This window comes from Balaenoptera borealis (genome assembly GCF_965194805.1).
Source record: "Balaenoptera borealis genome assembly, chromosome: 5".
Classification (NCBI taxonomy): Eukaryota; Metazoa; Chordata; class Mammalia; order Artiodactyla; family Balaenopteridae; genus Balaenoptera; species Balaenoptera borealis.
This window is the reverse complement of record NC_138862.1, coordinates 140548415-140574892: the sequence shown is the minus strand read 5'-3', so window position 1 is coordinate 140574892 and position 26478 is coordinate 140548415.

The following is a 26478-nucleotide window of genomic DNA, read 5'->3' as shown; positions in this document are numbered from 1 at the left end:
GATGAATATGACTCTCTAACTCAGCCATTCTTAAATGCAACAGTGGGAAGAAAATATCAGAGATGCCAAGGAAATTTTTCAAGTTTCAAATCTAACTACCCATGTCTTTCCATGCAGATTTACTTTCTCCATCTCTTCTCCCCAACACCACAGCCCAGATTTATGTAATCACTGCCACAGTAAACTCCTGCTAGAGTTGGGGTATGAAAAATATTACAACTATGGCCCGACTACTATCACATTCAAAATGGATAATGTTAAATAGAACAATATATAAAGGAAGGTAGGAATCACCAGTTTGCATACGAAATGTCAAAGACTCACTAGCCAGTTGGAAAGTCACTATGCAGAAGACCAGAAGGGAATATGAATGCAGGCCAAATGAAGGAGGTAAATTTGACCTATCCTCTGGAAACCAATTATATTTCACTAAAATTCTATTTGATTTTTCCTTTTTCAAAATATTCCTGAAATGTGTAATCATACACATAGAACAGATTCAATGGCAATATTTTGGGAATCTGAGTGGAGGCATATAGGCTTTCCTTGTTTCATTTAAACAACAATTGCTTAACTTTGAAATTATTTAAAATAAAAAGGAAAAAGATTTTAAAAAGGAAATATGGTTTCTGTTTCCACATGTAAGAAGTTTGGAAGTTGCCACCCTGTCCTAACAAGTTAAAAAGCTGAGCAGACTGAAAAATCAACAACTCTTCTTGGGTCCTTTAAAGAAGGAAAGACATAGAGCAAACCACTACCTGCAAGATTGGAGAGAAAGGCAAATACAGAGAGTCACAACTTAGCAGAGCAGAGACTCAAAAGCAGAAACCTCCTCAGGAACCAGTGCCTGGGCAGGAAAACCTGAACTGTAATTGACAAATTGCTGGAAGCTCAGTGTAGACAACCCTGAGAGTTAAAAACTCCAGTGAAACCGAATCATATAGGGGTGCTCACAGCACTGTGAGATACGCCTCCATGAGCTGGACCAGCCCCCACCCCATTAAATATCAGAGCTGCCTCAGCTTCTGGATGGGGGGTATGTGTGTGTGTTGTGGGGGGATGAATCATTTAAAATACACCAGAGCCCTCTGTTCTTCACAAGAGCTACCCTTAGAGGAAACTAGTTAACCAGAGCTTTACCTGCTGGGGTGCCATCAGAGACCTGGGGGAATACCCAACTCCAGCCCATCTTGTTCCATCTAAGGAGGAGAAAAAAAAAAAACAAAAAACTGAGAAACCCTTATGAAGGTCATGGTTCAGAGGCATACACTCACTAACAAACTGAGGCCTAATCATAGGACTAGAGAAAGCTTCCCCCAACCCCACTTCACCACCACATTACTAAAGGCCTATTTACAGTGGTTCCTTTTACCCAGGATATCAAAGTCACCTACCAAGAAAAAAATTAAAAGGCATAACAAAAAGCAAAAAAACATAATTTAAAGAGACAGAGCAAGCATGGGAACCACACATGGCAGGGATGTCAGAATTATAAGACCAGGAGTTTGAAACAACCATGATTAATATGCTCAGGGTTCTAATGGATAAAATGGACAGCATGCAGGAACAGATGGGAAATATAAGCAGGGGAATGAAAATCCTAGAAAAGAACAAAAGATAAATTCTAGAGATAAAAATCACTGTAACGGAAATGAAGAATGCCTTTGATGGGTTTAATAGTAGACTGCACACAGTTGAGGAAAGAGTCTCTGAGCTAGAGGATAGATCAATAGAATCCTCAAAAACAAAGAGAGAACAAGGACTGAAAAAACAGAACAGAACATCCAAGGACTGTGGAAAACTACAAAAGATATAACATATGAGAAGTGGAAATGCCACAAGTAGAAAAAAGAAAGAAAGGAACAGAAAAAATATTTAAAACAGGAATGACTGAGAATTTCCCCCAAATTAATGTCAAACACAAAACAACAGATCCAAGAATCTCACAGAACACCAAGCAGGATAAAGACCAGAGAAAAACTATACCTAGGCATACCATCTTCAAACTACACAAAATCAAAGATAAAGAAAAAATCCTAAACCCAGAGGAAAAAAAAAACACCTTACCTAGAGAGGACCAAAGATAAGAATTACATCCAACTTCTTCATAGAAACCACACAAGCAAGAAGAGAGTGGAGTAAATTATTTAAAGGGTTGACAGAAAATAAAATCACCAACCTAGAGTTCTGTACCCTGTGAAATTATCCTTCTGAAATGAAGTAGAAAAAGACTTTCTCAAACAAAAATTGAGGTAATTTGTTGCCAGTAGACCAGCCTTGCAAGAAATGTTAAAAGAAGTTCTCTAGAGAGAAGGAAAATAATTCAGACCCAAAACTCAGATGTATATAAAGAAAGGAAGAATATTGAAGGAGTAATAAGTATAAGTAACATAAAAACTTTTAATTTTTTTAATCAAACAGATAACAGTTTGTTCAAAACAATAGCAACAGTGTGCTTGATTATGTATGCTTTTGTATAAATCATGTGTACATTCATACAGGCTTATGTCTGCTTATGTATTAGTAAAATGAATAATAACAATGATACAAAGGACAAGAGTAAGGAATTAGGATGATTTTGTTATTATAAGGTACTCACTACCTGTGAAGTGGTGTAATATTATTTTAAAGTGGACTTGGATTAGTTGTAAATGTATATTGCAAACTCTAGGGCAAACACTAAAAAATGTATAAAATCAAAGTATAAATGATTTGCTAAAGGGGGAAATACAAGGCTAGTAAATGTATGAAAGCATTTCCACTTAAGCAATTGGCAAAGAAATACAGAAAACAAATGTAATATATCATTTTTAAAACTATAATATTTAATACTGGTGGCATTATTAGAAATTATTAGAACGACTTATATTTTCATATAATTTGACTCAGAATAATTCTACTTCTGGACTCTATCTTGAGGAACCACAGAAATCCAGTTAAAGATTAACATAGAAGGATATTCATCTTGGCATTGTTTATAACAGAAAAATAATTGAAATTGATCTAAACATACAACAATTAAGAAAATATTTAAAATAATTATGGTACTTCCATAATATAAATTATTTGTTAATAATAATAATGACACCTAACTTTTAAAACATGGAATGGTATAGTTTAGAATAATTAATATTTTTACAATATAATATTAATAGAAATGAGTGGGATACAAATCTATATATAAAATATGGACCTAATATACAATATAAGGAGCTATCTCTAGATTATAAATTGTGGGTTTTTTCTTTATACTCTCCATTTCTAAAGACTTTTGTTTAATGGAAATATACTACTTCTATATAAAAGAGGTTATCTACAAACAATAAATGCTGGAGAGGGTGTGGAGAAAAGGGAACCCTCCTACACTGTTGATGGAAATGTAAATTAGTACAGCTACTATGGAGAACAGTATGGAGGTTCCTTATAAAACTAAAAATAGAACTACCATGTGATCCAGCAATCCCACTCCTGGGCATATATCTGGAGAAAACTATATTTTGAAAAGATACATGCACCCCAATGTTCATTGCAGCACTATTTACAATAGCCAGGACATGGAAGCAACCTAAATGTCCATCAACAGAAGAATGGATAAAGAAGATGTAGTACATATATACAATGGAATATTACTCAGCCACAAAAAAAGAGTGAAACATTGCCATTTGCAGCAACATGGATGGATCTAGATGTTATCATACTAAGTGAAGTAAGTCAGACAGAGAAAGACGAATATCACATATCACTTATATGTGAAATCTAAAAAAAATGATACAAATGAATTTATTTGTAAAACAGAAACAGACTCACAGACTTAGAAAACCAACTTATGGTTACCAAAGGAGAAATGTAGGGGGGAGGGATAAATTAGGAGGTTGGGGTTAACATATACACACTACTATATATAAATTTGATAATCAACAAGGAAGTACTGTATAGCACAGGGAACTCTACTGAATACTCTGTAATAACCTATATGGGAAAAGAATCTGAAAAAGAATAGACACATGTATATGTATAACTAAATCACTTTGTTGTACACCTGAAACTAACACAACATTGTAAATCAACTATATTCCAATATAAAATTAAAAAACAGTTTAACATTTTTTTAAATCAAATTACCTTTCCCCACACTACAAAGAATGGCTGATTTCCTAGACACATGTGTGTTGTGATCCTACAGAAACAAGAGGGAGTGTCTAGATATTAGGTAAATCATCTAGAAAACCCATGCTGAAGTCATTAAATTTGACAAGTCTGAAACTTAAGATAAATTCTGCCCTCCATCACCTCTATTTTTTTTTAATTTATTTATTTATGGCTGTGTTGGGTCTTCGTTTCTGTGCGAGGGCTTTCTCTAGTTGTGGCAAGTGGGGGCCACTCTTCATCGCAGTGCTCGACCTCTCGCTATCGTGGCCTCTCTTGTTGCGGAGCACAGGCTCCAGACGTGCAGGCTCAGTAATTGTGGCTCACGGGCCCAGTTGCTCTGCGGCATGTGGGATCTTCCCAGACCAGGGATCGAACCCGTGTCCCCTGCATTGGCAGGCAGATTCTCAACCACTGCGTCACCAGGGAAGCCCCATCACCTCTATTTTATAACAGGTTTCTCACTTCACTCAAGATTATTCTGCATAAAGCTCAGTAACTGAATAGAAAAGTATTATCACTTTAATGTTGAAATTGAAATTGCAGGTTATTGCAGCTGCCAAAAATCCAGCTAGTCCAAAAGGTCACTCTTCAATACTCTGTAATAACTTAAATGGGAAAAGAATTTGAAAAAGAATAGATACATGTATATGTATAACTGATCACTTTGCTGTACACATGAAACTAACACAACATTGCTAATCAACTATATTACAATATAAAATAAAAAATTTTAATGAATAAATCAGTATAAAAGTCTAGTATTTATACATGAAAAGGGGAAAAAACACTTTTTTTAACTAAATTGGTCAACTCTTTAATTTGAGGGGATCACCATTGGGGTAGCCTTAGTCTCATGGGTCCAGACTTGTCCATTAGGGCTAATCCCAAAGTTGCGTCCAGAGCCACAGTGCCCAAGGGATTGTGGTAAATTTATACTCTTCTGAAAGAGTAGATGGAACACGGGATACTGAGTTTCCAGATCAGTGCTCTCCAAAGGATTTTTTATCGCACACCTTTATCAATTTTTTTAATTGAACATGCCCTCTCCCATATTTTGTATAGGTACTGCAGTTACTACTTAATATCCCAAGGTACAATATAGGACAAAGTTTAGTTAATGATGGGTGTTTATCTATAATTCAGCTAGCCTTCCTATTGGTTGAATTTTTTACACCATCTTTTCAGATGGTTGCTTTTACCATCTATGTGACTGCTGAAGACCTCTTTCAACTCCTAGTGAAGTAGCAGCAGATGTGCCTCGTCAACATTTCCATATCTGCTTGCATTATTAGAACTCTTTACACCGCATTTTCTCTGGAAGAATCTTAAGCCATTTGTCCATTGTTGGGTATTAGTTCAAGTTGAAACTAGATAACATCAAGTATTATTCCACCTAAGCACTCACAAGTTAACAGCACATGTCACAAAACGCTGGAAGTAAACTGAGCGCTAACACTCTTGGCAAACCCCCCTGTAGTTTTGTGCTCTGAATTAGTCAGTAAACCTTGTGTAGTAGTGCAGGTCCTTTTAGCAGCTACTACAGAGAAACCCCAAAACTTATCTAGCTTAACACAGAAGTCCAAAATGGTAGTTCAGCAGCAGCTTTCCTCCAAGAAGTGATTAATAGACCCAGGTCTTTTACATTTTAAGCTTTTCTTATCTCCAAGATGTGGCTCCCAAGACCTCTGAGCTCATCTCCATGAAGTCATGAAGACCGTGTGTTGAGGGTCTGTCATGGAACAGGTCAAGGATGTGCATTACTTACTTCATATTCTGTTGACCAGAACTCAGTCAAACAGCCACACCCAACTACAAGATCTCTACAGTGTAATCAACCTTGTGCCAGAAGGAAGAAGGAGGCTTGGAGAAGAGATGTCTACTCATTCCCATAAGAGACAGACCAAATGATGCTATTGATGTCAACCTGCATATTAAAGATCAGTCAGGCTTAACCTGTTTTTCTTAAAATAAACATATCCATAAAGGTTTTGCTTGGGTTTTTTTTTTTAACATTTCCAATAAACCAGTAAATAGAAAAATGTCAACACAAAATGAATGGATGTCTACCTTCTTGTCTTCTGCTGACATTACTGAGAATATGAAAACTCTAAAACTAAGGAAAACTATAATTAGCCTCCAATCAGAAAATACACATATCAGGATCAAGCTGTTATAAAACAGTGGTTCCCAATCTAGGGTTCATAGACTGCAAAGATCTATGGGTTAGTATGTGTCATTGATATTGTAGGCAAAACTGTGCACATATGTGTGTGTGTGTGTGTGTGTGTGTGTGTGTGTGTGTGTGTGTGTGTGTTTAGTTTTGCAGAGACGATGACCATCAGAATCTAGGAAGGGGATGTGACCAAAAATGTATGATTTTTAAAAACAGCAATTAAGAGGTAAATTTTCCTCAACTGGTTAACAAATAAAAATCCACAAATCTATTATCCGGATCCCATCAGAGTCATTCTACATAAATGCTTTAATAATATGTTGTTACAGTACTGTTCAATTATCAGCAATAAAGAAAAAAATTGTCTCATTTTATATGATAGGATGGAGGTCACTGTAAGAGAAAGCATAGTCATGTGGTTTTATTCTGTGCTTCTCATGTTGACAAATACAAGGAGTTGAAGGATTCATTGTTGGTATTTAGATAGGCATATAGCAATTGGAAAGTGAACAAATCTGAGAATGCAGATTGGCAAATTACATTTTAATAAACTCTCAAGTTATCCCCTCTGCTGGGGAGAACTTGGACCAATAAGATAATAATACTTTCCATAGGATGAATTACTGTTCACTATGCATATAGTCTAGGAAATTCCAATGCAAATCCATTTTTTTTCCTAACATGAACACCATAACCCAGTTTAAAAAATACTAGGGAATCTAACAGAATTTTGTCATAGTTTTTGCAGCCTGGTTCCTTGATTATTAAAGGGTTGATAATATGTTACTTTTGCAAGATTTAAAGTTCTTCTGTGGCCTTTCTCATCTTCTGAGATGGCCCACACTCTGTCTGTGGAATGTGTTTCTCTCTAAATAAATCCACTTCTTACCTGTCACTTTGTCTCTCACTAATTTTTTCTGTGATGAGACATCAAGAACCTGAGCTTCATTAAATCCTGAAACCAGGTGTGTGATCTCAGTTGGAAAGCTGTGGGTTTTGGCCAGTTTCGAGTCCCAGCCACATGGGTTCAAGTCCCAATCAGGGTTTTGGCCAGGTTCGAGTCCTGGCACGTGGGTTCAAGTCCCAATCTGAGGTGCACAGTTTCAGCTGGTGACCATGAAGGGACAGTGATAAGGTAAGAAAACGTTGAGAGATAGGTCTTGGTCCTAAAGAGGCCTATGGGATGCCACAAGCCAGATATACTGGGGAGGATGCTCTGCCAATGTCTGCTCATTTTTGACCAGCAGGTCAACCCTGTATGCTTACACACATCAAACAGCAGATCCAGAGCAGAATTGTTAACCTCTATACTCTTCTCCTTGACTCTGAGGTTTTTCTCCTACATTCTTGTTCATTCCTGCTCTATTTCTTTCTTTCTTTCTTCCTTTCTTTCTTTCTTTCTTTCTTTCTTTCTTTCTTTCTTTCTTTTTCTTACTTTCTTTCTTTCTCTTTCTTTCTTTCTTTCTTTCTTTCTTTCTTTCTTTCTTTCTTTCTTTCTTTCTTTCTTTCTTTCTTTCTTTCTTTCTCCTGTTAACACCAGAAGACCTGTATGACCACCAAGGTGTACTTTTTATTGCTTTTACTCCCCTCCCTCTGACCCTTACAAGTACTGACCCTTTATTCTCAACTTATAGCTAAACCAACTCCCACTCATCGTCAACACCTTTGGGGACATCTTCGGTGCCGTCTCTTTGTGACAACGTTTTGGGCACTAACACCTGGTTGGGAGACTACCTTAGAAGGGATAACATCTAAAATCTCTTTTGTCCTTTATAGATATTTTTGTACTCTGATGCTGTTACAAAAAGTGCTTCATCATCAAGGAGATTCATAGAAAGGCTAAGGAAGTAGTTACAACAGTTCTACACCAAGATGATGGCTATGCGAGGTTTCCAGACTATACTGACTTAAAACAAGGAGCTGTCCCACCCCTGAGGCTCCTAGATCAGGAATCCAGAGATTTTTACTCCCTGACAGGCAGGGTTGATGTGTCTACTCAGCCTTGAAGCAGTTACAGAAGACGGACCATCACCCTTCTGCTTCCCATAAGAATATGGGAGTAAAATCTCTGAGGGGGGAATGAAACAAGAGGGAAGGGGGGAGGGCACAACCTTCATCTGAAAGAATGGCATAGCCCGAGGACATGACATAAACTGATTAGAACCAAATAGGTGCAAGATGGTGGACAAGTTGACTTCCACTAGACCTTGAGCCTCAGTATACACTCACTGTAACACATCAGTAAGCTAAATGACATACCCACAGGTGCCATGACAGTTCCAAGGCCAATCATAAGGATCAAAAAATGGGTGGTGACCCAATTCCTGGAAATCCCCACCCCTTCCAGAAATAGCTGGAATACTCCTCCCAATCATTAGCCTATGAAATTATCCACCCCTATAAAAACTGACAACCCCACACTCTGGAGCCCACATTCTGTCTGTGGAGTGTGTTCCACTTCTTACCTATTGAAAAAAAAAAAGTAAAGTTCTTCTGTAATATGACTACCTAGTTCTTTAGCTAGGTTTTGCAAAAACAGGCAATATCAAATTTTAAAATTGCTTTGTCCTCTGTCACCCTCCCCTTACCAATCTTTGTGATTTTGAAGTCCACTCACTTAAAATGGCAATTTTTTTTAAATTTTTTACAAGAGATAGATAAGCTGACACCAAGCACTGTAAACGGATGACCACAACAAAAGCAACAATGATTGCAATTACCAAACATGAAACACACTCATACTATGTCATAATATTGACATTCAGTCCAGTAATCCTCCACTGTAACAGCTCCTTTACTTTGCAGTGATAATTGATTTGTATATTTTTAGCTTCTGAGTCCTTGTGGGATTTTTTTTTTATTCAAACAGAAAGTCACAAAAATTATAATCATCCTCATCAGTTCACTCAGTCCCATGTAATTAATTTTTTTTCACCTTGATCTTTTGTTATCACTTTTATGAATTCATCACTTTTCCATTAGAGTTCTGAAAATGCTTATTCATTCAGTTCAGCAGTACAGTCAGTTACCAGAAACCTGTACTTGTCAGAGTCTTTTCCATGAATTCCTTGAAGATGAAACTCTTTTATAGGAAAATTGTTGCAAAAGAATCAGAGTACATCCAGAACTGTCTGTAAATGACAAAAGACTTAAAAATGACCACAGTTAAAGATGTGATGAAAGTTCATAATAATGCAATTGACAAGGAAATTTAGTTATTTCTGAGATATACATTTTAAAGTAATAACTAGAATTATGACTTATAACATTATACCAGAACATATAAGATTTTTAGAAATTTCATGTAATGTCTGAAATATTTATATTAACATATTTCCATACAAATAACCCAAAGAAAGTTTAGTATTAGTTGTTTTTGTTTGTTTGTTTGTTTGTTTATACTGCAGGTTCTTATTAGTCATCAATTGTATACATATCAGTGTATACATGTCAATCCCAATCTCTCAATTCAGCACACCACCATCCCCACCCCACTGCAGTTTTCCCCCCTTGGTGTCCATACGTTTGTTCTCTACATCTGTGTCTCAACTTCTGCCCTGCAAACCGGTTCATCTGTACCATTTTTCTAGGCTCCAAATACATGCGTTAATATACGATATTTGTTTTTCTCTTTCTGACTTACTTCACTCTGTATGACAGTCTCTAGGTCCATCCACGTCTCAACAAATGACTCAATTTCGTTCCTTTTTATGGCTGAGTAATATTCCATTGTATATATGTACCACAACTTCTTTATCCATTCGTCTGTCGATGGGCAAAATGGCAATTTTTTTTCACAGAGTTATACAGCAGTCAATGGCAAAACTAACATCCTCTCTCCTGAAATAATTCCTTTCCTTCATGATTAATGGATTTTTTAAAATAAATTGCTTGAAGTCTATGTTTGTGAATAGGATAGAAAGAAGGAGATGATTCAGAAGTAATTGCAAAGTAGGGTGTCCTGACATTACAAATTCCATGGTCTGAGATTAAACCTGTTTAGGGGACTTCCCTGGTGGAACAGTGGTTAAGGATCTGCCTGTCAATGCAGGGGACAGGGGTTCAATCCCTGGTCCAGGAAGATCCCACATACCGCAGAGCAACTAATTCTGTGCAACACAACTACTGGGCCTGTGCTCTAGAGCCAGCGAGCCACAACTACTGAGCCTGCATGCCACAACTACTGGAACCCTCGTGCCTAGAGCCCATGCTCCACAACAAAAGAAGCCACAACAATGAGAAGCCCACGCACCACAACAAAGAGTAGCCCCCACTTGTCACAACTAGAGAAAGCCTGCATGCAGCAATGAAGACCCAACACAGTCAAAAATAAATAAATAAATTTATTTATTTTAAAAATAAATAAATAAACCCCTTTGGTTTGGGAAAGGAAGATCCTCACTCTCCTTGGGAGGTGTTGCCTGCCTTAAAAGTTCACCTTTTTTGTGTTTCCCTGGTGGTGCAGTGGTTGAGAATCTGCCTGCCAATGCAGGGGACACGGGTTCAAGCCCTGGTCTGGGAAGATCCCACATGCCGCGGAGCAACTAGGCCCTTGAGCCACAATTACTGAGCCTGCACATTTGGAGCCTGTGCTCCGCAACAAGAGAGGCCACGATAATGAGAGGCCTGAGCACCATGATGAAGAGTAGCCCCCACTTGCCGCAACTAGAGAAAGCCCTCACACAGAAACGAAGACCCACCACAGCCATAAATAAATAAATAAATAAATAAATAAATAATTTTTTTTAAAAAGTTCACCTTTTTTTAAAATTGACCTATAGTTGATTTACAATGTTATGTTAGTCTCCAGTGTACAGCAAAGTGATTCAGATATATATATATCTGTATATATATTCTTTTTCTTATTCTTTTCCATTATGGCTTATTACAACATATTGAATATAGTTCCCTGTGCTATATAGTAAGACACTGTTGTTTATCTATTTTATATATAGTAGTGTGTACCTGCTAAACCCAAACTTTTAATTTATCTCTCCTCCCTACTTTTCCCTTTAGTAACCATAAATTTATTTTCTATGTCTGTGAGTCTATTTCTGTTTTGTAAATAAGTTCATTTGTATCATTTTTTAGATGCCACATGTAAGTGCTATCATATGATATTTGTCTTTCTCTGTCTGACTTAGTTCACTTAGTATGATAATCTCTACGTACACCCATTTTGCTGCAAATGGCATTATTTCATTCTTTTTTAGTGAGTCAAGCTAGCAGAATGAGAGTGCGCTATATCCATGCTTCAGAAACATAGGACAGTGTCTGCCCCTTGGAAGTTCTCTACTCTCTGCCCTACAAAAGACAGAACATTCCACTTATGGAAAACTTATACACACTGGGAGAAAGAAGTATCATTCAGAAGAAACCTTCTTCACTTTCTTTGCAATAGACATGGTTCTGTGTATTGGGAGTGAACTAATATGAATGAGGTAAAAAATAATAATAATAAAGAAAGACCTGGTTTTTAAGGTGTACTACCCTTTTCCATCATCCTTTGCTGGATTAATATTATTATAATTATACATTTCAGAAAAAAATACATGATTTTATCATCCTCAGCATATCATCAGCATATAGTAGCCATGAAAACAGCCTAGAATTAAACTGGACTGGAAGAATATACTAGGTGGAAACCTAGATTGATTTTTTGTTTATATGTATTCCTATTTTACATTTATATGATGTTATTCTTTTGTGACAGTAAGTGACAGGAAACCTCATTAAATTATGCTCACATGAATTATCTAATGTTAAATTATTTCTGTTTATTGAGTGAATGTATTTTGAGTAAATGCTATGTTCTGGGCATCATCTAGAAGGGCTTTATCCTTCATCAATACCACCATAAAAAGAAGAAATGGGGATTGGTTCAAGACAGCAGAGTAGAAGGACGTGCTCTCACTCCCTCCTGCAAGAACATCGGAATCACAACTAACTATTGAACAATCATCGACAGGAAGACACTGGAACGCAACAAAAAGATACCTCACATCCAAAGACAAACGAGAAGCCACAATGAGGTGGTAGGAGGGGCGCAATCACAATAAAATCAAATCCCATAACCGCTGAGTGGGTGACTCACAAACTGGAGAACACTTATACCACAGAAGTCCACCCACTGGAGTGAAGGTTCTGAGCCCCACGTCAGGCTTCCCAAACTGGGGGTCTGGCAACAGGAGGAGGAATTCCTAGAGAATCAGACTTGAAGGCTAGCAGGATTTGATTGCAGGGCTTCGAAAGGACTGGGGGAAATGGAGACTCCACTCTTGGAAGGCACACATAAAGTAGTGTGTGCATCAGGATGCAGGGGAAGGAGCAGTGAACCCATAGAGACTGAACGAGACCTACCTGCTAGTGTTGGAGGGTGTCCTGCAGAGGCGGGGGGTAGCTCTGTCTCACCATAAGGACAAGGACACTGGCAGCAGAAGTTCTGGGAAGTACTCCTTGGCATGAGCCCTTCCAGAGTCCACCATTAGCCCCAACAAAGAGCCTGGGTAGGCTCCAGTGTTGGGTCACCTCAGGCCAAACAACCAACAGGGAAGGGACCCAACCCCACCCATTAGCAGACAACTGGATTAAAGTTTTACTGAGCTCTGCCCACCAGAGAAACACCCAGCTGTACCCACCACCAGTCCCTCCCATCAGGAAACTTGCACAAGCCTCTTAGACTCATCCACCAGAAGGCAGTCAGCAGAAGCAAGAAGAACTACAATCCTGCAGCCTGTGGAAGGAAAACCACATTCACAGAAAGACAGACAACAAGAAAAGGCAGAGGGCTATGTACAAGATGAAGGAACAAGAAAAACAAAACAAAACAGAAAAACAACTAAATGAAGTGGAGATAGGCAACCTTCCAGAAAAAGAATTCAGAATAATGACAGTGAAGATGATCCAGGACCTCGGAAAAAGAATGGAGGCAAGGATTGAGAAGATGCAAGAAATGTTTAACAAAGACCTAGAAGAATTGAAGAAAAAAAACCTAGAAAAATTAAAGAACGAAAAAACATAGATGAGCAATAAAATAACTGAAATGAAAAATACACTAGAAGGAATCAATAGCAGAATAAATGAGGAAGAAGAACGGATAAGTGACCTGGAAGACAGAATGGTGGAATTCACTGCTGCAGAACAGAATAAAGAAAAAAGAATGAAAAGAAATGAAGCCAGCCTAAAAGACCTCTGGGACAACATTAAACACAACAACACTTGCATTATAAGTGTCCCAGAAGGAGAAGAGAGAGAGAAAAGGCCCAAGAAAATATTTGAAGAGATTATAGTCGAAAACTTCTCTAACATGGGAAAGGAAATAGCCACCCAAGTCCAGGAAGCGCAGAGAGTCTCATACAGGATAAAGCCAAGGAGAAACACGCTGAGACACATAGAAATCAAACTGACAAAAATTAAAGACAAAGAAAAATTACTGAAAACAGCAAAGGAAAAATGACAAATAATATACAAGGAAACTCCCATAAGGTTAAAAGCTGATTTCTCAGCAGAAACGCTACAAGCCAGAAGGAAGTGGCATGGTATACTTAAAGTGATTAAAGGGAAGAACCTACAACCAAGATGACATTACCCAGTAAGGATATCATTCAGATTCTACAGAGAAATCAAAAGCTTTACAGACAAGCAAAAGCTAAGAGACGAATGGATAAAGAAGATGTGGCACATATACACAACGGAATATTACTCAGCCAGAAAAGGAAACGAAATTGAGTTATTTGTAGTGAGGTGGATGGACCTAGAGTCTGTCATACAGAGTGAAGTAAGTCAGAAAGAGAAAAACAAATACCGTATGCTAACACATATATATGGAATATAAGGGGAAAAAAAAAGGTCATGAAGAACCTAGGGGTAAGACAGGAATAAAGACACAGACCAACTAGAGAATGGATGTGAGGATATGGGGAGGGGAAAGGGTAAGCTGTGACAAAGTGAGAGAGTGGCATGGACATATATACACTACTACCAAACGTAAAATAGATAGCTAGTGGGAAGCAGCCGCATAGCACAGGGAGATCAGCTTGGTGCTTTGTGACCACCTAGAGGGGTGGGATAAGGAGGGTGGGAGGGAGGGAGATGCAAGAGGGAAGAGGTATGGGAACATATGTATATGTATAACTGATTCACTTTGTTATAAAGCAGAAACTAACACACCATTGTAAAGCAATTATACTCCAATAAAGATGTTAAAAAAAGAAGAAAAAAAAAATCTAAGAGAATTCAGCACCACCAAACCATCTCTACAACAAATGCTAAAGGAATTTCTCTAAGTGGGAAACACAACAGAAGAAAAGGACCTAAAAAAACAAATCCATAACAATTAAGAAAATGGTAATAGGAACATACATATAGATAATCACCTTAAATGTGAATGGATTAAATGTTCCAACTAAAAGATGCAGGCTTGCTGAATGTAAACAAAAACAAAAGCCATATATATGCTGTCTACAACTGACCACTTCAGACCTAGGACACACAAAAACTGAAAGTGAGGGGATGGAAAAAGATATTCCATGAAAATGGAAATCAAAAGAAAGCTGGAGTACCAATAGTCATATCGATTAAAACAGACTTTAAAATAAAGAATGTTACAAGAGACAAGGAAGAACACTAAATAATGATCAAGGGATCAATCCAAGAAGATATAACAATTATAAATATATATGCACACAAAATAGGAGCACCTCAATACCTAAGGCAAATGCTAACAGCTATAAAAGAGGAAATTGACAGTAACACTATAATAGGAGGGAATTTTAACACCTCACTTACACCAATGGACAAATCCTACAAACAGAAAACTAATAAGAAAACACAAGCATTAAAAGACACAATAGACCAGATAGATTTAATTGATATTTATAGGACATTCCATACAAAAACAGCAGATTACACTTTCTTCTCAAGTGCACATGGAACATTCTCCACAATAGATCACATCTTGGGTCACAAATCAAGCCTCAGTAAATCTAGAAAATTGAAATCTTATCAAGCATCTTTTCTGACTACAATGCTATGAGAATAGAAGTCAATTACAGGGGAAAAAACGTAAAAAAAAAACAAACACATGGATGCTAAACAATATATTACTAAAAAACCAAGAGATCACTGAAGAAATCAAAGAGGAAATCAAAATATACCTACAGACAAATTACAATGAAAACACAACATTCCAAAATCTATGGGATGTGGCAAAAGCAGTTCTAAGAGGAAGTTTATAGCTATACAAGCCTACCTAAAGAAACAAGAAAAATCTCAAATAAACAATCTAACCTTACACCTAAAGAAACTAGAAAAGGAAGAACAAACAAAACCCAAAGTTAGCAGAAGGAAGGAAATCATAAAGATCAGAGCAGAAATAAATGAAATAGAAACAAAGAAAACAATAGCAAAGATCAATAAAACTAAAGACTGGTTCTTTGAGAAGATAAACAAAGTTGATAAACCATTAGCCAGACTCATCAAGAAAAAGAAGGAGAGGACTCAAATCAATAAAATTAAAAATGAAAAAAGGAGAAGTTACAACAGACACCACAGAAATACAAAGCATCATAAGAAACTACTACAAGCAACTTTATGCCAATAAAATGGACAACCTGGAAGAAATGGACAAATTCTTAGAAAGGTATAACCTTCCAAGACTGAACCAGGAAGAAATAGAAAATATGAACAGACCAATCACAAGTAATGAAATTAAAACTGTGATTAAAAATCTTCCAACAAACAAAAGTTCAGGACCAGATGGCTTCACAGGTGAATTCTATCAAACATTTAGAGAAGAGCTAACACCCATCGTTCTCAAACTCTTCCAAATTATCGCAGAGGAAGGAACACTCCCAAATTCATTCTATGAGGCCACCATCACCCTGATACCAAAACCAAAGATACTACAAAAAATGAAAATTACAGACCAATATCACTGATGAATATAGATGCAAAAATCCTCAACAAAATACTAGCAAACAGAATCCAACAACACATTAAAAGGATCATACACCATGATCAAGTGAGATTTATCTGAGGGATGCAAGGTTTCTTCAATATACGCAGATCAATCAATGTGATACACCATATTAACAAACTGAAGAATAAAAACCATATGATCATCTCAATAGATGCAGAAAAACCTTTTGACAAAAGTCAACACCTATTTATGATAAAAACTCTCCAGAAGTGGGCATAGAGGGAACCTACCTCAACATAATAAAGGCCACATATGACAAACCCACAGCAAACATCATTCTCAATGGTGAAAAACTGAAAGCATTTTCTCTAAGACCAGGGACAAGAAAAGGATGTCCACTCTCACCACTATTATTCAACATAGTTTTGGAAGACCTAGCCATGGCAATCAGAGAAGAAAAAGAAATAAAAGGAATACAAATTGGAAAAGAAGAAGTAAAACTTTCACTGTTTACAGATGACATGATACTATATATAGAGAATTCTAAAAATGACACCAGTAAACTACTAGTGCTAATCAATGAATTTGGTAAAGTTGCAGGATACAAAATTAATGCACAGAAATCTCTTGCATTCCTATACACTAATGATGAAAAATCTGAAAGAGAAATTAAGGAAACACTCCCATTTACCATTGCAACAAAAAGAACAAAATATCTAGGAATAAACCTACCTAGGGAGACAAAAGACCTGTATGCAGAAAACTATAAGACACTGATGAAAGATATTAAAGATGATACAAACAGATGGAGAGATACACCATGTTCTTGGATTGCAAGAATCAATATTGTGAAAATGACTATACTATCCAAAGCAATCTATAGAGTCAGTGTAATCCCTATCAAATTACCAGTGGCATTTTTTACAGAACTAGAACAAAAAATCTTAAAATTTGTATGGAGACAGAAAAGACCCCAAATAGCTGAAGCAGTCTTGTGGGAAAAAAACGGAGCTGGAGGAATCAGACTCCCTGGCTTCAGACTCTACTATAAAGTTACAGTAATCAAGACAATATGGTACTGGCACAAAAACAGAAATATAGATCAATGGAACAAGAGGGAAAGCCCAGAGATAAACCCACACACCTATGGTCAACAATTCTATGAAAAAGGAGGCAAGGATATACAATGGAGAAAAGACAGTCTCTTCTATAAGTGGTGCTGGGAAAACTGGACAGCTACATGTAAAAGAATGAAATTAGAACACTCCCTAACACCATACACAACAATAAACTCAAAATGGATTAGAGACCTAAATGTAAGACCAGACACTATAAAACTCTTAGAGGAAAACATAGGATGAACACTCTTTGACATAAATCACAGCAAGATCCTTTTTGATCCACCTCCTAGAGTAATGGAAATAAAAACAAAAATAAACAAATGGGACCTAATGAAACTTAAAAGCTTTTGCATAACAAAGGAAACCATAAACAAGATGAAAAGACAACCCTCAAAATGGGGAAAATATTTGCAAATGAATCAACAGAGAAAGGATTAATCTCCAAAATATATAAACAGCTCATGCAGCTCAATATTAAAAAAACAAACAACCCAATCCAAAAATGGCCATAAGACCTAAATAGACATTTCTCCAAAGAAGACATACAGATGGCCAAGAAGCACAGGAAAAGCTGCTCAACATCACTAATTATTAGAGAAATTCAAATCAAAACTACAATGAGGTATCACCTCACACCAGTTAGAATGGGCATCATCAGAAAATCTACAAACAACAAATGCTGGAGAGGGTGTGGAGAAAAGACAACACTCTTGCACTGTTGGTGGGAATATAAATTGATATGGCCACTATGGAGAACAGTATGGAGGTTCCTTGAAAACCTAAAAATAGAATTACCATATGACCCAGCAATCCCACTACTGGGCATATACCCTGAGAAAACCATAATTCAAATGGACACATGCACCCCAATGTTCATTGCAGCTCTTTTTACAATAGCTCCGTCATGGAAGCAACCTAAATGCCCATCAACAGACGAATGGAAAAAGAAGATGTGGTACATATGTACAATGGAATATTACTCAGCCATAAAAAAGGAACAAAATTGGGTCATTTTTAGAGACGTGGATGGATCTAGAGACTGTCATACAGAGTGAAGTAAGTCAGAAAGAGAAAAACCAATATCATATATTAACACATATATGTGGAATCTCGAAAAATGGTACAGATGAACTGGTTTTCAGGGCAGAAATAGAGACACAAATGTAGAGAACAAACGTATGGACACCAAGGGGGGAAAGCAGCGGGGGGTGGGGGTGGTAAAAAAAAAAGAATTCTTTGTTACACTTCAAAAAGTTAACCATAGTCCAGAATAGGAAAATCTACAGAGACGGAGAGTAATTAGTGGTTGCCAGAGGCTAGGGGAAGGGGAGAATGGGGAATGACTGCTAGTGGGTACAGGGTTTCTTTTTGTCATGATGAAAATATTCTGTAATTAGACAGTGGTAATGATTGCACAACTTTGTGAATGTACTATAAACCACTAAATTGTACACTTTAAACATGTGAGTTTTATGGTATGTGAAGTACATCTCAATAAACCCATTATTTTACAAAAAAAAAAAAAAAGGAATGCGGGTGTTAGATTATATGGGCATTGTAATGTCACAGCTCCATTACCAACAACTTATGGGGCTGGCTGATTTCTTGACTTGGAAAAACAACAACAAAATGCAAAGCCATTCTGCCAGATACCTTGTGGCCAACAATCCAAAAAAGGAATCCTCCAGGGCCCCTAATTTGTGTCATCCAGAAGTGTTTCACTTGAACTATTCATGCACTCACTGCATTTCTTAAGAGTATCCTTATCTTCTCTGCTTCTGCATTCTAACATTGCTTCCCTTATGTAAATATGTCTTGGAATTTCAGGATTGATGCTACTGCTGATATTTACTGTGGCTCAATTCTCCACACACAGCCCAAATCACATTTGTTTAAGCCACCCCAGGACACCGCCCAGCCCAACACATTTACCTTCTGACAACTCAGCCCATCGATGCTGAGTTACTGCACCCCCAACAACCCTCACAAGCCAGGGGAACACCAGCCAAAAAGAACCTCAGATAAGAAGAAGAAAAAATCAAAGCTATTCTCCCAGAGAGGTAGAAGAATGGCCCTCTACTCTAAATAATTTGGAAGATGCTTAAAGGCCCTAAATTCTATATAAAGTGGCAAGAACCCAGTAGTTATACTTTTTTATGTGCAAATTAACTATTTCATAACCTCACAGTTTATTTTCTTTCCCACCTGATTTATCCCAGGTATGAGGTACTAATTTGTTTGCCGGAGTAGATAATAATCAGTGACAAACTTTGAGTATCACTTTCCAGGTGAAATGCACTAATTTCCTTTATAAACAACTTGAGCCACCCAACCACTTGTGAAATAACATTCTTTTTTTATTGAGTATAGTTGATTTACAATAGTGTGTTAGCTTCAGGTGAACAACAAAGTGATTTGGTTTTAAATATATATAAGTTTATACCTATATGCTTTTTTTCTATTCTTTCCCATTACAATTTAATACAAGATATTGAATATAGTTCTCTGTGCTATACAGTAGGTCCTTGTTGGTTATCTATTTTATATATAGTAGTGTGTATATGTTAATCCCAAACTCCTAATTTATCCTTCCCCCACATTTCCTCTTTGGTAACCAGAAGCTTGTTTTCTATGTCTGTTAGTCTGTTTCTATTTTATAAATAAGTTCATTTGTACTATTTTTTAGATTCCATATACAATAAATATCATATAATATCTGTCTCTGTCTGACTTACTTCACTTAGTATGATAATTTCTAGGGCCATCCATGTTGCTGCAGATGGCATTATTTCATTCTTTTTTATGGCTGAGTAATATTCCATTGTGTATATATGTACCATATCTTCTTTATCCATTCATTTGTTGGTGGACACTTAGGTTGCATCCATGTCTTGGCTATTGAAATAACATTCTTTAAGAGAATTCTGCTCTGACTGCTCAAAAATTTGAGTGAAATAAAGAGTGGGTTTGATACATCTCTTAAATCAGGAGTCAACAGCATTTTCTGTAAAGAACCAGGTAGTAAATATTTTAGATTTTACAGGCCATACAGTCTCTTTTGCACCTGCTCAACTCTACCATTGTAGCACAAAGCAAGGCAATATGGAAACAAATGAGTTGTGTTACATTGAAACTTTATCTGAAAAATACAATTAGGAAAGCAAGAGTTTTCTGACCCCTGTCATACATCACGATTGTGTTAAGATGTAATATATATTCTTCTCATTTCATTTGTTTAAAAATGTCTCCCCAATATAAGCAATTCCTGAGAAGAGAGATTAGAAGAATCCAAGTTAGGGAGGTTAAATAATATCTGAGATAAACCATCCACTATATCTGGCATATGATAAACATGAAATAAATGTTGGCTGAATTAAAAATCTAATTCACACGTCAAAAATACATGGCACAGAGTTAGCCAAATTCTGAAATAACTTAACCTTGAAAATAGTCCCCTTGTTTCATGACTTTTTGCTGTCTTTTCCTTCTAGTTACTTGACTTCTTTTAGACTTTCTCCATGTCTTCATTATTATGCATATCCATTTTTTATAGTTATTCAGCAACTGTAAGCTTTCAAACAAACTAGGACTCTTCAATACTGCTATATTAAGGGAAATTATAATAGCCTATCGACCGCATTTCAAATGGTAACATGCTCTTCTAAATATCTAATGTAAACATCACAGAGACACTGAAGTTTTTAGTGCAATTTTTTGTACCCTGGATGTATTAGGAATATATATTTTGATAAACAGATAGGAAAAGTACATTTGGAGATGGCTCAGATTGTGTAATTAGCAGCACTCTGTTATTTCATATTACGTATGTGCTTAATTTGTTTGCTGGTTTGAAATAGCATTATAGAAGTAAGTGCTATAATGAAAGACTGAAGAAGTACACATCATCCAGGAAAACTACAAAGAACTTTGCTACATCAAAAACCAACCCAAAGCTGGTAGCATAAAACAGCCATCATTTTATTTTGCTCATGAATTCTGTGGGACAAGAATATAGGACGTACCATGGATGCCTTGTCTCTGCTCCACATCATCTGACGTCTCCTCTGGGCAGAGTTCACTGGCTGGGGATGACTGGAAGGACCGGGAGCTAAAATGATAGTGCAGCTTCTTCACTCACGTCTGGCTGAGATGTACTGAAGGTGGACTTCAGGTATCACTAGTGTTAATCTGCAGGTGGCTGTTCCATGTGGTTTGGGCTCTTTCAGCACATGGAGGCCTCCAGGTAGGTGTACTTCTCTCCTGGTGGCTCAGGGCTCCAAGAGCAAGTGTTCCAGCAAACAGGGGGAGGCTGCAAGGCTTCTTATGACCTAACCTTAGAAATCACATGACATCACTTCCAGGTTACTCTAGTAGCCAAGGCAGTCCAGGCCTGTCCAGATGCCAGGAAGAGGACTTAGCTGCCCCCTCCCAATGGAAGGAATGTCAAAGAATTTTCAATTATGTTTCCTTTTTATTGAGGTATGGTTGATGTACCTTATTATATACACTTCAGGTATATAACAAGTGGTTCACAATTTTTAAAGATTATATTCCATTTATGGTTATTATAAAATATTGGTTATATTCCCTGTGTTGTACAATATATCCCTGTAGCTTATTTATTTTACACACAGTAGTTCGTACCCCTTATTCTCCTACTCCTATATTACCCCTCCCCCCTCCCCTCTCCCCACTAGTAACCACTAGTTTGTTCCCTATATCTGTGAGTCTGGTTTTTTGTTGTTGTTGTTATATTCATTAGTTTGTTGTACTTTTTAGAGTCCACATATAAGAGGTATCATACAGTATCTGTCTCTCTATCTGACTTATTTCACTAAGTATAATACCCTCCAAGTCCATCCATGTTGTTTCAAATGGCAAAATTTCATTCTTTTATGGCTACTATTCCATTACATATATATACCACATCTTCTTTATCCATTCATCTGTTGATGGACACTTAGGTTGCTTCCATATCTTGGCAATTGTAAATAGTGCTGCTATGAACATTGGGGTGCATGTATCTGTCCAAATTAGTGTTTTCATTTTTTTCAGGTAAATACCCAGGAGTGGAATTGCTGGGTCATATGGTAGTTCCATTTTTAGTTTTTTGAGAAACCTCCGTACTCTTTTCCACTGTGGCTGCACCAATTTACATTCCCACCACCAAGGGTTCCCTTTTCTCCACAATCTCTTGCACTTAAGTTTTAAAACTACCACAGACAATAACTTTACACATACACACACACATGCACACAATTTTGATCACCAGAATAATTCAATTATACCAGCAAAAATGATTATATGTTTAAAACTTGGAATATTTATATTAAAAAAACTGTGATGCTAGAAAAATTTTACAAAGACACAAATATAGGCTTTTTTAAAAATATTGCATTAGATGAAGATAGATATTAAACTCATAGGAATCCAAATAATTTAATAGACATCTGAGATTCCCTTCATCCATTCCTCGGGGAGGCATAAACTGTTAAATACATAAAATTTTACATTATCATAATAAACTTGAAACAATTTACAGTCTAAAAATTATTTTAAGGCATTGCAACATGGACAGAACAAAAATATTTTTTAAAAAATATTTACACAAGCCAAATGTATTTCTTCTTTTGTTGTTGTTGCTATTGTTGTTTTCTTGCTGAAAAAACCTGATAGGAAAACACTGCCCTAACTATATAAAGTGTTGTTATAACATAAAAATATTTTGCACAAACAAAAGAAATTCATTTTGAAGATTTCCCAGATGATCTCAAAGTTATTGAAATTAAATAAGAATTCTTTGTTTTAAATTTTCCTATCAGCATTTGAAAATATTATTTTCTAGATTTTTTTTTAATTCAAGTCTTTGAAACCCCGTGTTCCTCCCTTTATCTCTAGGTAGGAAAAATGTAATTTGGAGGTTTACCATGAAAACACATATTGCTGCAGGACTAGAAATCAACTAAGTTAGAGAAAAGTTGGGGGTGTCAGAGAAAAGGACAGAGCCGTGCAATCCCCATCTAGATAGTGGGTTGAGTCCCTGGGGATCCAAATTAGCGGGGCTGTGACAGAGGACATTTCATTTCTATTATTACCAAGTTCTGTGCTCCCTGGTCTAGACACAAAGATAGGAACACTAAAAACAAAAAAAGAGTTTTTGCTTTGCAAAACACTCTGATAACAATGAACTTTCTTTACTCGTTCATACTGGGGAAAAAAAGATCACCTTTCTCACACAGCTGCCAGGCGTTGTTTTTTTTTTTTTTTTTTTTCACACTAATGTTTCTTTCAACTTCCATTTCTCCATCTGCCCTGCTCCTCCTTTCATGCAAATGAAGGTATATCTGACCGATGCTGGGTGTTTAGTAAAAATATTTTAGTTTTGAACCAGCAGCCACTTATACTCACCATTGTTTGCTGTGAAATGGTTCTCACTGGCGATTTCATTGTATTTGTTTTTTCCATGACCAAAATCATCTCCATTGCTAAGGCTATTTCACGTAAAACCTGGAAAATCTAATATCTTGTTTGAAAAACAGCTTTTTGGTTATTACAAGCCACCAATGAAGCTTTCTCCCACCGTTTCATTGAAAATCTTCCAAACTCAAAATTTACAGACAGTGGGGATACAGCCAGTGTCTGTAACAAGAGTTTTTTTTTTCCCCCCCTAAATAGAAAGATGTGAAGGGATGGCTGTACTGTACAAAGACTGATTTCATGTGGGTCTCATAGCCTTCGTGTCAATGTGTCATTGTGTCATCTAATACATATTTTAGAGAGAGAACATAAAGCAACAGTCTACTGAAACACTGTAGGTGCAGTTTTTTGGGTTTTTTAAATTGTTGTTGTTGTTTTAGAGTGTGGGGGGAAAATTAGTCTTATTTTTTCCCTACATGGGATATAACACTGTGAAATTCAATCTTCAACAGAAGGCCCTGCAATTCTCCTAAAACATAGTTCTTTGTATCTTTCTTTAACAAAGTTTAAGCTTGTGTTAATAAATTTAAAAGAGAAATTGCTTGTCTGTCCACTTCAGCTTTGTTTTATGCCCATTTCATATTGTTGTCTGTGTTCTAATTCATACTTTTTGTTGTTGTTTTGGTTTGGTTTTTGGCCTTGTGACATGTGGGATCCTAGTTCCCAGAACAGGGATCAAACCCATGGCCCCTACATTTGAAGCTCAGAGTCTTAACCACTGGACCGCCAGGGAAGTCCCGTAATTCATATTTTTGATACCATTTCTGATGTGTAAAATTGGTTGTCTTGAAAATATAAAGAGTTCACTTGTAAATAAAAAAATACTGTAGGTGCAGTATTTTAAAACACTAAAGTTTAGAAATCTAAAAATGTATCATTTCATTGTTAAAATATTCATAGACTTAAGAGATTCATAGAGATAGAATGGATCTCAAAGGGGGTTTCTTCCTTTTGCAGATGAGGAAACTGAGGCCTAGAGAGTTATTTGTCCCAAGTCAAGAGTTTTAGGTGCCAGCCCAGCGGGCAAACTTCTACACTACAGTTCACCCCTTGAATCAATGTTCTAGTAACAATGAGCCAATTCCCTCTTCCTGGCTTAGAAAAACTTATTGTTTCAGGAAACTGAAGGATAAATAAGTAGCTAGGAAAGAAGTGAGAAAGAAAATATGGAAGGAGCAAGAAAGAGAGGAAGATATGGAGACAGAGATAAACTGACACCAAAGAAAGAAGGGAAGAAGGAAGAAGGTAGCTAGTCAGGCAGGAAGGGAGGAGGGATAAGTCTAGTGGATACAGTCTAGCTGGAAGGGATGATAAGGGGACTTGTCTTGGAGCTGGACTTGTATAAAAATCCCTTAGAGGTGCCTAGGAGAGTAGAGGCCTCCTGGAAAGAGACAGCAATCGTGTAGTAGGATTGGGCCTTTCCACTAGGCACAGAATGTGGGTCCAACTTATCTGCTTCTCAAGGGAACACCCAGCTGATGTGGAAGTTACATGCAGATGCCTGCACAACCCTGGAAGTAGGCGGCGGTGAAGTGAATATAGAGGGCTAAGGGGCTTATTCTGTCCTCCCTGATGCATCCGTATTTTGATCGACAATATTGCCTGAATGAATGGGGTTTATATGGGTTCCATAGCACTTTGTACTTCCATGCAATTTGGCTCTTACCTCTGTTATAGCACTTGGCATATATGGCTTTATGATTTCTTAGCTTCATATATCTCTTCCCTACTAAACAGGTTGCTCCTTGAAGCTGAGAGCCCGTTATGTTCATTTATGTGTCCCCTATACTTAGCACAGGATCTGATAAATGATAAAAAGTGTTTCTCTATTCAGTTAAACCCTGATATGCATAGGCTTGTTTAAATAAGGGCAACTGGGTCTCAAGAACCATCAGAAACAAAATCTCAACAATACTTCTTTTAGGAGACATATAGTAGCTCTTGGTTTTGCTTCCTAACTATTCTCAGCTATCTATTCATTGGGCTATTCCTGATCCCCTCTCCATTTGTTGGGTAGAATCATGGGACAAGTTCTGCCCAATGAGGTGTGAGCAGAAGTGGGGAGTGAGTGTCACTTCAAGCCCAGAGCATTTAATTGCAGGTGTGAGATACTCTTGCTACCAGAGCAAGCAGCAATATCCCAAATGGCGGCTGCTCCATCAATCTGGAACTGGGGTTAAAGATGATGTAACCAGAAGCCCTTGCTAATCTATAACTGACACGAGATATAAGCAAGAAGAAACCTTTGTTGGTTTAAGCCACTGAGATTTGGGGCTTGTTTGTTACTTTATTATAACCTAACCTATACTAACCAATGGAAAAATGAACAAAATCAAGATCTTATTCTCCCTACCCTGACCACCAAATCATTTTTAAGGCAGTAAAAACGATTAAAAGAAGGAAGAAGCACGCATGATATAGAAGTAAAAACAGAAAATGGAAACCGAGTACCTTGGAAGCAGGACTGAGTAGCCCACACGCAGAGCACAGAAAGAGGAGATGCATTGAACCTGGGTGGGTATAGGGGCCGTCTGCTCACGTGCTTGCATGTCTGAGCTGCACAGTTAAGAGGAATGGCGGGCCAGGCGAAGAAATCATGTATAAATGGTGCATTAATTTTTGGCAGAACAGAGGTAACG